The sequence below is a fragment of the Carex rostrata genome, chromosome 9 (assembly GCF_964058835.1).
Source record: "Carex rostrata chromosome 9, lpCarRost1.2, whole genome shotgun sequence".
Classification (NCBI taxonomy): domain Eukaryota; kingdom Viridiplantae; phylum Streptophyta; class Magnoliopsida; order Poales; family Cyperaceae; genus Carex; species Carex rostrata.
The window spans coordinates 9,897,519-9,910,787 of NC_135926.1; the positions used below are offsets into that span (position 1 = coordinate 9,897,519).

Sequence of the window (13,269 nt, forward strand, 5' to 3'; positions counted from 1 at the left end):
AGGAGAAGCAGAACCATGGAAATTAAAGGAAATCATAGAATCAAAAATGAAGAAAAATGTGGCGATAATTTCTCCAGTGAATCCCCTAAAGAAGAAAGATGACAGTGAGAAGAATCTAGCAAATATTGTTAACAACGGCACCGATCAGAAAATGAAATGTGATAGCAAAAAACCAAAAGAGGTAATTAGTAAATGTTAAATGTAAAATATATATGCATAACAATACGTTTGCTTTGAGCTAAGAAACTTTGATCAATTAGGTACCGGAGCCGACGGTTGTGCTTAAGATCCAACTCCATTGTGAAGGATGCATCAGATGATAATACGGACAATTCACAGAATAAAAGGTAATAATTTTTTTTAAAAACTAGATATTTGATTAGATAATTAATTGGAGCTCCTAATTGGGATTTATATCATTTTTTTTCATTTTAACAGGAGTGAAAAATGTGACAGTAGATGAGAAAAAAGACTTAATTACTGTTACTGGCACAATGGATGTAAAATCATTGCCAAACATGCTCCAAGAAAAAACAATGCACGGTTTAATCATTTTTTATTGATTCTAAATAATCAACTGTTATGGACTCTTACAACCTGGTACTTCATTTCTTGCTTCTTTATTATTATTTCTTTTCATTTTTCAATATTTGACAGGCATTAATATAGTACACTGATGCGGCTACTACTATAGAGGCAAGAAACTTATTGTATGGAAGAAGCATACCAAGGTTGTTTGTTAAAACAAAGAAAATAAAATGCTTACCAGAGCTGTGTACCAATGTACCAGTCAATGATCAGAACCCCCTGCATGGTTGAAATGTGATAAAACCAAAAGAAACTCAAAATTGGTAAATTATGATAGAAAGACCAGTAAATAAGAGGAAAATAAAAAAAGTCAAGCTTCTATTTGGAATTGATTCAGGAAATTCATAGATATATAAAGCATGGTTGGACGGGCATGATTGCACAATTTTTTTTATTTTTGGGTTAACAAAATATTTTAAATGAATTATTATGAGTGGATATCAATGATGTTTAGTTTCGTTAAATATGCATTCCAGGTTTTTTTTCTTTTAATATATTTAAGCTGGTATAAGAAATTTGTATACCAAGTACTGTTGCATTTTCTTGTTTGTTTAGGAGTTTGTTTATTTGCTTATTTACTTTTTGGAAAGAATCTGCGTGAGGTTGCCAAACCTGCATCTGGTTACAAAAAGTATGGAAGGAGAACAGGTTGTATAACCAAGTGATGTATCTCATAGGTGAAAATGAGGTGTTTAACTTTTCATCATTAATATTTGAGAAATTTAGATATATGCCCATCATAACTTCATTACTTTTACTAGATAGGGGGCATGTCGCCAAAAGAATGGGTCAGTCGTTTCATTTGCAGTCTGGTTCATATGGAACCAATGCAATAGAGTACTGTTTGGAGAACAGCAGGTCAGCGCTCAGATCCTTACCGGTAGATGTATTCAAGAAATGAAAATGTGGCATTTGTTCTGCTAAGTGAAACGATACCAGTTGGTAAGACAAACAGAGGCAAGTTTGCTATGTTTGAGGATGAATAGACAAACGGGGCTGTGACTTCAATTATTTCTCTATTTAATTTTTTGATGTATTATTATTCTCCTTTTGAAATGTAACACTCGGCAGCTTCTGCCCAGTTATCACAAAAAAATGAATATTTTAGTGATGTGCTATTTGCAATTTTAAAAGAGAGGGCTTATTGAATATAGTGTATTTGGAATTTACTATTTCTTAATCATCTTTGTTTCTTCTTATTAGTTGCTTATGATAATTTACTATTTTAGTGATGTACTACATTCATTGTAATTGAGTTTAATTAGATTACAAAGGGGCTGTAAATAGGCGATTTTATTTTAATTTCCTGAGATGTAAATAAATGATTGTAAAAAAATATTCTTTATTAATGAAAATGTTGGACCTTAAAAAAACATACTTAAATATCAGCAATTAAAATTAATTAGTTAAAAACTTCTGAGGGGTTGGCCTTGATAGAGCATCCTGCAAATACAGTACAATTTTGAATAATTTGTTTCTCTTTATCTACATTTTATTTTTCTGATCTACATTTTAATTGAAATGTAATATCTGATTACTATTGTACATTAATTAGAAACTGTTTGATTATAAACTCCCCATATTTTTGACTTGGAGATATGAGGGAGGATTTTCATATCTTAATAGAGGGTAAAATAGGTAATTTATAAATTTGAAATGAGTTTAATAAAAAATTCAGTAAGTTGGGTAAATTTGTGAGTTTCTAAAATTTACAAGGGTAAATATAATATTATGAATTTTAAAGAGGTAAATATGTAATTTTGAGGTTTTTTAAAGGTATATATGAAATTCCCCCTTACAAAAATGATGCCAATATTAGTTAAACTAATTAATATAAATAAAAAAGTCTTTCATATATTATTGAATCTTATAATATGTTCCTGTTGTAACGCACATGCACGATACTAGTATATATATATAAAGTTAGGCTGGGGGGTGCTATGGATAGCATAGTGGCCTCTATGCTACGGCTCAATATTCGAGTTTTCAAAATCCAAACGGTCGATCCGAACCGTTCATCTTATTCTCCATATTAATATATGCTTGGAGACCAAATTTTATAATTTTCTGAATTTTTTTACTATTTATTAAGCCACTTTGAAAATCGCTAATCCAACGGTTTTACTGTTTTGTGCAGCCACCGTTGAAATCGAATACTGTAAAATAAAATATAGAATCATGTAATTTCGTACAGCAGACAATTCAAAACAACGACATAAAGAAAACGAACTATGCATTTCAAATCAGACCATCAGATAATGCGAGATCCGTTATTGAACAGTAAATGATACAATTAAAATTCAAATCAATGTTCATATAATGCATACACGCTTGAGACTACATTAATTCAAATGAAACTTCAATAAAAGCAAGAAAATCATGATTATCAATTCAAATTAATAGAAGGAACGAAACTTAAATAGATTAGTAAATAAACAAGTTATTTTGAATATTGTAAAACCACAAGATGCATATTGTAAAACTACAAAGTGAATACCGTAAAATACCCAATTATGCTCCAGATCGCCTCGCTCTTATCTCTCTTCTCCAGATTGCCTCGCTCTCATCTCTCTCCACCAGATCACTCCCCCAGATCTGCGAGAGGATTGGATCGAACGAAAAATATTATGACGAGCATCTACATTAGAAAGTATAGAAAAAGCAAAAAAAAAAAATAATCAAATGATTACACGAAGAATCAATGAGAAAGTTTATACAAAAGCTCTGACCTAAATACTTACAAAACGAGAAAATAAAATAGCGACTCTAATGGTTTGAATCTGAAAAATAAAATAACACAAAATAATCATCAACAGAGAGAGTTTATAAATATAAACCTTGTTGATATTTGATGACAAATGTGGTAGTACCGATGATTGAAGGGCATCTCGCACATAGCACAAAATAATCGTCTCTGACAAGGTCTTTTTATTGATTGTAGATTTCAGTTTTTTACAAGATAGATCTACCACCGATTAACAGCGATGAATAGAAAAAACTGAAACCTACGATTAGTCATGGCCGTCGCGGCCATCGCTGTCGTCGCGGCCGTCACTGTGGGCTTAAGGTGATATGTGCAGAGGAGCACAAGAGAAGTGTAACACCACGTAAATTTAAATTATAGTACAACTTAAACTATATTTATAATTATATTAACTAAATGAATTAGTAGACCAAAAGAGACCTTAGACGTCCAATTAATTTTCTACCGTCCATATTTTTATAATATGCCTTCTGCCCAATCTAATTAATTGGATTCTCTTGAAAGCCCGTATTTTCTTAATTAAATTTCAGTCCATAACTATTTTCCTGCTTAATTAAAACCTCTTCACGCCTCATCATTTTTTTTACGCCTACTGTATATAATTATCCCTTTGTACGCACCTCTACAGAGAAAACTCTTCTTTCTTTTAAATACCTGATATAGGCCTCCCTTCTCTGTTCCGTCCTTTCACCTATTCAGTGAAAATAATTCAAAACCATTATCTCTCTATGTTCTTTGTTTAAAGGCTCTTCAAGTCCACCGCTGTTGTGTCTTCCTTTATTCTAGGTATATCTAAATTGTCTTATCTGCTAGGTATCTAATCTGTCTTATCCGTTAATTAGCATATACTGTAGTTTTTAATTCCTACAAAATATCTCAATTTTTATGATTCTATTCACATGTATTTCATCCTTATAATTTTTGTCATTACGTTACTATAATAGATCACATCCATTAATTATTTACTCTTTTGCATTTTATTCATAATCACTTTAATGTTATATCAACTTTTTGTTTATCAAATATAGTCTCTGTTATAAGTAAGCATACAAACGTATTTTATAGTTAATTGTGATTTTATAATTTCGTATCTATCTTCTTTAAAATTATCCAGATTTTTGTTATTTATTTAAGAGCTGGGCTACGGTGAGTTGCGAAGTAAAGCGACTATTTTACTTCACGCTCATATTTTGTGATTTTAAAGTTCAAAACGTAGATCCGAACCGTTCATCTTGTTCTCCATATTGAAATGTGCTTGGAGACCAAATTTTACATTTTTTGGAATTTTTTTACTATTTATTAAGCAATTTTGAATGCCGCTGATCTGAGGGTTCACAAAATTTTACTGTTTTTTACTGTTCACAGCAAAACAGCAGTTTTCAAAAATGCTTAATAAATAGTAAAAAAATTCCAAAAAATGTAAAATTTGGTCTCCAAGCACATTTCAATATGGATTAAATATCTAACGGTTCGGATCGGTCGTTTGGGCTTTCAAAATAAAAATACGGCGTGAAGTAGAAACGCATTTTACTTCGCAACTCACCGTAGCCTATCTCTTTATTTAATTTCTAATTTGGTATTTCAATGAATTTAAATTTATTATCAATCATTTGTAAATGATTAAACCGTAAGAAATTTATTAATTAGAAACTATATTAATTAAAGTTGAATTAAATAAATTAGGTTCGAGAATATAGATTGAGGAACGTGACGAACGTGAAGAGTCCGCTCGAGGAACCTACGAAATTCAAGGTGCGGTGTATTTCCTGGATAGTTGTTAAATTACTTTACCGTTTGGTTAAATATTTATTTTTATAGTTTTGTGATGAATGGTACATTTGGAAATCTAAGGAAAGATGCCATGATTGTTATTGAAATGGATTTTTGAAATGAACATGATATATGTGAATAGAAAAGGCTAGAATACAATAAGTGAACAGGGGCCGATATGTTTTACATATCGGGATATATACATTGGGTCCGGTGTTCGACTAGATCCCTCGTTAACGTGATTGTAGGCGAAAGCGGTCCTGTCACGGGTCAAAACTTAGCGGAAAGCCGGATGCACCGTCTAATGAGATAGTCAAGACCTAGCGGAAAGCCGGATGCACCGCCTAGTGAGACAACCAAGACTTAGCGGAAAGCTGGATGCACCGCTTAGTCAGGCAAAAGAAATGTGAATTAAAAAGAGGAAAATAGATGTTTTTGATTAAATAACTAAATTGGTGCATCATTGGATAGATTTCATTAATTGAATTTGAATGAGAAATTTATATTTGATATCTAAAGTTAATTTCACAAAGATCCAGGCTGGAACTAAAAATCCGCACGGAGAGTTTTTGTTTGAGCTCTCATCCGTACCACTTTATTTATGTGGGTTCCAGGTGACGAAGACAACGTAACTAGGCGAGGTGAGGAGTAAAATGAGAAGGCAAAGCGAGGATAACTATTATCTTGCCACTTAGTTTGTTTATTTTGTTTGTTTGAATACATATAATGAATATGGTTATGAGACATTTATATAATAACCATGTCCATTTATGTCCTTTGTATCAAAATACTTGTGTGATTTATATATATATTTGTGGCAGTATATATATTTTATTAAAATTTTATTGATGATGTGTGTAACATGCTCACGCCTTACGTATAAATACGTGGCGGGTTGTCATGGGGTGTGACAAGAAGAGAGAGAGATAGAGAGAGAGACTGCTAGAGGAAAGAAAGTAGGGAGAGGCAGTGAATTGGGAGAAAGAGATCTGATTTCAAAATTGAGAGATTGATCGGGAGAGAGAGAGAGAGAGAGAGAGAGAGAGAGAGAGAGAGAGAGAGGGGATTAGCTGCTAAAGGAAAGAAAGTAGGGAGAGGCGGTGAATTAGAAGAAATAAATCTGATTTTAAAATTGAGAGATTGATCGGGTCAGAAAGTTTATAAAAAGAAGATCAAACTGTTAGAATTTAGAGTTTGTTAGAAAGTAGATAAGACGCTATGGACAAATGATGGACAAAAGTTAGTGGATGTAAACATTTTCTCTACAATAAATATTGTATACTAAATTTTCATAACACAATTTATGCTTGTTTTATAACCTATACCCCCACCGAACTAATACAAATTATACAAATACTTATCTGCAACCTATCTTTCACGTATTTCTTTAGAATATTCTAAACATTATATATTATAAGTTTCTGTAGAATATTCTAAATTTAGATATTTTTCTAGGATTTTGTAAATCAGCCAGATATTTGTACATGTTTAATTTCACGTATAGTTTCTCTTAATATACTTACATAATTTTTGTCATGGAGTAAAATTATTTTGAATTAAATTTCTTACTTTAAATTAAAATAAATTGAATCGATTATGTTTGATTGAAATTTGATCAAGTTAGTAAAGAGAAAGAAAATTGTAAGGCGGATGTTACTTTAACAGTTGAACTCACAGGTGAAATATAACCTATTCCATCTGAAGAGATAAGAGTAACAATTGAAATTCGGTGCTTATTTATATAAGAGAGGTTTATTTTGAGATTCGTGCCAAGTTAAAACTGAGGATTCAGATCTAATTTTACTCAGTCTGTGAATTCACAAAAATGATCCTTTTCCATAGCTCTAGGTTATCTGATCGTGAGAAAGTAGCATCAAGGGAAGTCATAACCTATGAACAACTTATAAATCAATGCAGTTTGTGTTGATATGGTGAACCTGCATGGAAGCAATATGTACTCTCTCGTTTTCCTTTTTTTACAGTAAAATATATATATAGGCAGTGTTGTTTGGATTACAATACATTGTAATGTATATATATCTTTGTGCATTAAACTATAAATTATCAGATTCAAAGTCCAAATAGCTGATCCAAATAGTTCAACTTGTTCTCCATATTAATATGTGTTTGGAGACCAAACTTTACATTTTTTGAAAAAAATTTTACTATTTTTTAATTTATTGAAAATCATTGTTTTTCAGACAAATCTAGACCATAAAAAACAAGGATTTTCAATAAATTTATACAAATAGTAAAAAAATTTCAAAAAAAAAAAATGTAAATTTTGATCTCCAAACACATATTAATATGGAGAACAAGTTGAACGGTTTGGATTGGCTATTTGGACTTTGAATCCAGTGATTTATAGTCCAATGCACAAAGATGCATATACATTACAATGTACCGTAACCTATCTCATGTTGTTTGAGCTACGGTACATTGCAATGTATAGGCATCTTTGTGCATTGGACTATAAATCACCGGATTCAAAGTCCAAACAACCGATCCAAACTATTCAACTTGTTCTTCATAAATATGTGTTTTGAGACTAAATTTTACATTTTTTTGAAATTTTTTATCATCGTTTTTAGACAAATCTAGACCATTAGAAAGCAGTGATTTTCAATAAATCTAAAAAAAATTCAAAAAATGTAAAATTTGGTCTCCAAACACATATTAATACGGAGAACAAGTTGAACTGTTTGAATTGGCTATTTGAATTTTAAATACGGTAATTTATAGTCTAATACATTACAATGTACCGTAGCCCATCTCTCTCTATATATATATACTTGGATAAGGCTACAGTGCTATGGGTTGCATAGAGGGCTACGGTGCTACGGCACAATATTTAAGTTTTCAAAATTCTAACAGTCGATTCGAACCGTTCATCTTGTTCTCTATATTAATATGTGTTTGGAGATCAAATTTTACATTTTTTGAAAACAAATTACTATTTTTTTTAGATAGATAGAAAATCAGTTGATCTAAACTTCTTTTTTGAGTTGAAGCAATACATACTCATGAAATCCGTTCCGCTAGCTTCGCCAATAGGCAATAGGCAATAACTTGCATAGGCAAAAGAAAAAGTGACAAGCTTAGAAGAAAAGCACCAGCTTTAAATGGAAATGTGCTGTTACATGTTACAAATTTACAATTAACAAACTTGGACCGACATGCTGCTTGTTGTTTACATAAAGTGGCTTATGATTTGTTAGCGGGTTTTCAGTCTTTACGAGGTCTAATCATTTTTTCATTGGATTCCACATTTCCACTTGAATTTTGAATTTTTTTACTCCTAAGCAAATTAAAACATAATGTTTGTATGGCGTATTTGTTATAGAATGTTACCAACCCGCCACACTTTGCCACTGAAAACCCGCCACATAGAGAACTCGGACTTTCCAACGACCATATAGCTGGCCAGTGGACATTGCTGTCAAATTTTGGCACATAGCACTTCTTCATTTTCTCGTGGATACAGCTCTCCTTTTAAATAATAAATAAATGTTATTATTGAATGTTTCTCAATTCTCAACTATGCAAGTTTCAACTATTTGACTAACAGCTAAACATGCTTTTTAGAGTCGATGGTCCATGGACCATGAGCCCAGTCCGCGCGGTTCCAAAAGAGGGACAACTTACCAGACGGTTGTCACGTATCTCATTCGATAAAGCAGATATAGAAAGAATTTTTTTTTTAACTTATTAGATATAGATATAACCAAAATTTTTTCTTTCGTTAGATAAATAGATTTAGTACGGATAAAAGCTATTTCGTATTCATTGAGTAACAGGTAATTATATAAAATAAATTATATCATGAAAAAATGTATGTATTTTATTGTAAGAAAGAATATTATGCTAATTATTTATTTTTTTATTTGAATGTTTTGTTGTTTAGTTAACAAATTAAATTTGTTAGAAGAGATATTTGTGATTTTGCTTTATAAAAAACTATTAGTTAGGATTGATTAATTGCATATTTGTATTTTAATTTTATATTTGTAATTGTGATTGCATATGTATAACTTATGGCTCTGATTATATCAGTAATTGATTAATTTTATATTAGTAATTGATTAATTCCATATCAAGGATATTATGCCTCTGATTATATCAAATTTAAAATCGATCAATGAATTATAACTTAATTGTTGGAGGGTTATTTGTCATTGGTTGCATAGTTTGGAGGGTGGGTACAGTACGTGATTGCCAAAATTCCCATTTGTCACAAATTAAAATTTGTGACCTCCCATGATATTAAGCGTTTTTTTATATTTGATATTCCTATTTTGGATGAAGAGATTAATGATTCTTGAAATAAAATTTGAAAAATTCAATATCTTCTTCATGTTAAATTTTATTGTAGTTCATTATTATTATATTATGATAAATATTAACAACAATTAAGATATTGCATATAATATAGGAGTACTGATATTAATTAATGATGATGACGAGGACAATGACAACAACAAATACAAACACGACGATATTATTATCATTAATACGAAATAAATGTTTTATTGTTATATTAAGAAATAAATTATAATATCAAATTATTAATATAATTAAAATATAAATATTTAATTTTATTATTATTATATGTCATTACTTCATATATCATTTTAGTTTAGCTAGTATAACATCAGTGTCATTTCAATCTATATAACACCAACTCTAAAACCTATCAAATCGAATTCAAATGGTGAATCCAAACCGTTTAAACCAATATACTTCATTAATTGTGCGTTTACATGCAAAATTTATAACTTTTCGAATTTATTTAGTATTAAGTCAAGTGGTCAAATGTGTGAGTTTTAAGTTAATTTTAATACATTCATTTTTCAATATTTTTACTGCTTGATTTGATACTAAAATAACTCGAAAATATAAAAAAATAAATTGTATGTAAACGCATCACTTATAATGTAAATCGGTTTAAATGGTTTGAATTAGTCGTTCGAAGTCGATTTGATAGATTTTAGAGTTGGTGTTATATAAGCTAAAATGACACTGATGTTATATTAGTCAAACTCATCATTTTAAGTATGATTGTTCTTATAATTGTTGCCATTGTTGTGGAATGAAGGTGGATCGATGGAGATTTTTTTGAGATAGCATTGTACAGTGGTTGCAATGACAATATTTTTTGTGAGATTTCATATTTGAAATTAAAAAAATATACATTTATAGATATTAAATAATTAGATGAGTTGATGTTCAACTTATATTTAAAATAAATATTGTACGGTGATCTTTCAGCTCACAATTAATTCACTTTAATTCGAAATTACTAAGTACTGCAGTTTATCTTAAATGACTCGACAAAAACTTCTTCGCGTTATAAATTACCATGCCATCATAAATTTTGTGTACACTCATCCTACTCGCAGTAACTTTCACATTTTTCTTTTGGGATTATCCTCAAAATATCAACAAAATTCAACTAACCACCGCTCGGATATTAATTCCTTGAATGAGTCAGCAATCAGCATCTACTGCTATTGTGAGTTACCACGTAGGTGCGGTTTTGGTTTCGTGGAACATACCAGTGCATTATATAGTGCCGATCACCATCTTCCGTTTTAATTAAAAATAAAATAAAATAACATGACCCCACCGCACTATCACTAATTATATCAACGGATATGAAATATATATATATATATATATATATATATATATATATAAATCCTCCCTCTAAATGGCCTCATACCTCCCGACAAATGCAGCTGAGGTATCCCCGTTGCTATAATGTAGAGCACGTGATCGGTGATCGACTGATCGGTGATCGACTGATCGGTGATCCCCTTCCTTTATTTCATTTACATTTAACGCTTCAGCTCCTTTAATTTTTCTGTTTTTTACGCGTCAATGCTCCTGCGGTTGTGTAATTTTCATTTCAGACATAAATTAGTGCCTTCTTAGTCTAATCCAGACTATCTGATCTCTTACGTACAGTATTCGTGTAATAATCTGTGTAGTATTGAACTATTTGTATTTGTAATGATGAGAGTTCAAATGTCTCCATTTAATTTTGTGTCTCTATTATGTTTTTATTTTTAAAACATTAATAGCTTAAAATTTAAATTATAAATGTCAAAACCATTATATGTGATCTATGTTATTTTCCCTATGTACTCATAAAAGTTTATTACATTTCGGATTTGTTTATATGTGAATCAATAAGTTGAAAATTAACGTTTAGAAATTATTCATATTAGTACGTTTTTTACAAGTTTTTGGTGACAACCAAAACAAAATTGAAATGTCATAATTTTTTACACGTGTATAGATAAAATGATGTAGATCATATCTAACGGTTTTATTTTGACTTTTAAATTTTAAATTTAGAGTTATTATAGTTTTTAGAAATGAAGGTATTACACGTGTATAGATAAAATGATGTAGATCATATCTAACGGTTTTATTTTGAATTTTAAATTTTAAATTTAGAGTTATTATAGTTTTTAGTAATGAAGGTATGATATTAAAGGGAACTGAATCTCCTGCCCTCATGTGGACATAAAATTTCTACCTCTAAAGTCACGGGACACATGGGTCCGGAGTGAATTTTGAGACAAAACTATATCTAATATTTAAATATAACCCTAAATCCTAAACCCTAAATCCACCTTAGACTCATGTGTCAATGACTTTAGAAGTATGAATTTTCTGTCCACATGAGGATAGGTGTTCTATAATAGAAGACGTAAAAAATAAAGACATGTGAAAATAATTGAAAATTTTAATTTTACATCATTTAAGGAAGAGACCGTTCACATACATCTTCAAAATGTTGCAATCTGCCGTCCACGATTATTTTTCTGTCTGTACATCTTGTACAAATTTAAATTTAGAAATATTACAAGTTTGATTTTAGTTAGAATTTACTTGCGTTCAACTTTAATTTGTCAATAAATTTGGGACAAAATAGTCCTGGATAATAAAGTCGTTATATTGTTTCTACGTTATTTTACCGTATATAAATTTTTTTGTAACATTTGATATTTAAAAAGAGTCCGTCCCATGGTCATGAGTACATAGCGTGTGCAGGCTCAAACTTAAGATTTTGTAAAAAAAAAGTATTATTAATCAAATCGTTGGAGCTTAAAGCTACCAACCTTAAAAAAAATGACCTTAATAATTTTGGAGAAAAAAGTCTGAAAAAATAATTGTAGAAATAGTCTATAGTAAGGAATTTTTATAATTTTCATATATTCTGTTAAAAAAAAAACTCCAAGTACTACAATTTCTTATATGGCTTAGTAAAAGCGATGGGATCACAATGGTTATTTTGTTTTGTATTGACGTTGAGAGCCATTAAATTTTTGAAATAAAGGCTTGAAATTTGCATGATTTAGTTGAAAAGTCTTAGCACATCAATTTTTTTTATTTTTTTTACAAAACGAAATTTACATAGATTGAAGTAATATTTTAGAACTCTTTTATGCCGATGCAGTAATTTATCAATTTTCATGTACCACAGACAAGCACTGTATCTCATTAAATATCTAGTATAAATAATGAGTGCATTATTTCATCTCTTCAATTTGTGTCATCTTAAAATGGTCCATTAGACCCACCGGCATAATTGGAGTTTAGTTTGTATCCGATAATACGAGTCCGAGTACAACGACCGACGCTCCTACGGCCCACCCACATTGACTTAGTCGCGCTCTCGTCCCCCACACTACCAGATCTCGTATTTATTTACTTTTATATGCTGTAATTGGTGTAGAGTGTAGACTCTGTCGTGTTTGAATGTGACTCCTTACATCATAGTTTTTCGGTATGAAGAATAATAAAACGCGTAGACTTTCTTGTTTTTATCCGAATTTTCCGAGCGGATATTTAGGCTAGCAGTTAGTCGATAGTAGATGACTTAGCACTAGCAGATAATTCGTATCCTCTGCATTAACTCAGAAAGGAATCTTTTGAGTTAATGCCTATGGACCGTCCGATTAGCTTCAAGATTCGTGTGAATTAGATCCGCACTAATATTAAAGACCCTCATGTTTTAGGCGGGGGCCGGATGGACTCCGTTTACAATCGGACGGTCCATATGCATCAAACGATGCTCTTTTGACTTGATGCAGACGATGCGGACTTACTAGCAGAAGCATTCAGTGACTCGCTGC

General features: G+C 30.7%; 1 long non-coding RNA gene across 1 annotated transcript; it reads left to right on the forward strand.

Moving 5' to 3' along the window:
- LOC144559794 (uncharacterized) lies at positions 1-1,720 on the forward strand. Its single transcript, XR_013513248.1, has 3 exons — positions 1-181; positions 261-347; positions 658-1,720. It is a non-coding gene; the product is annotated as an uncharacterized LOC144559794 (long non-coding RNA).
- The last annotated feature ends 11,549 nt before the right edge of the window (positions 1,721-13,269 follow it).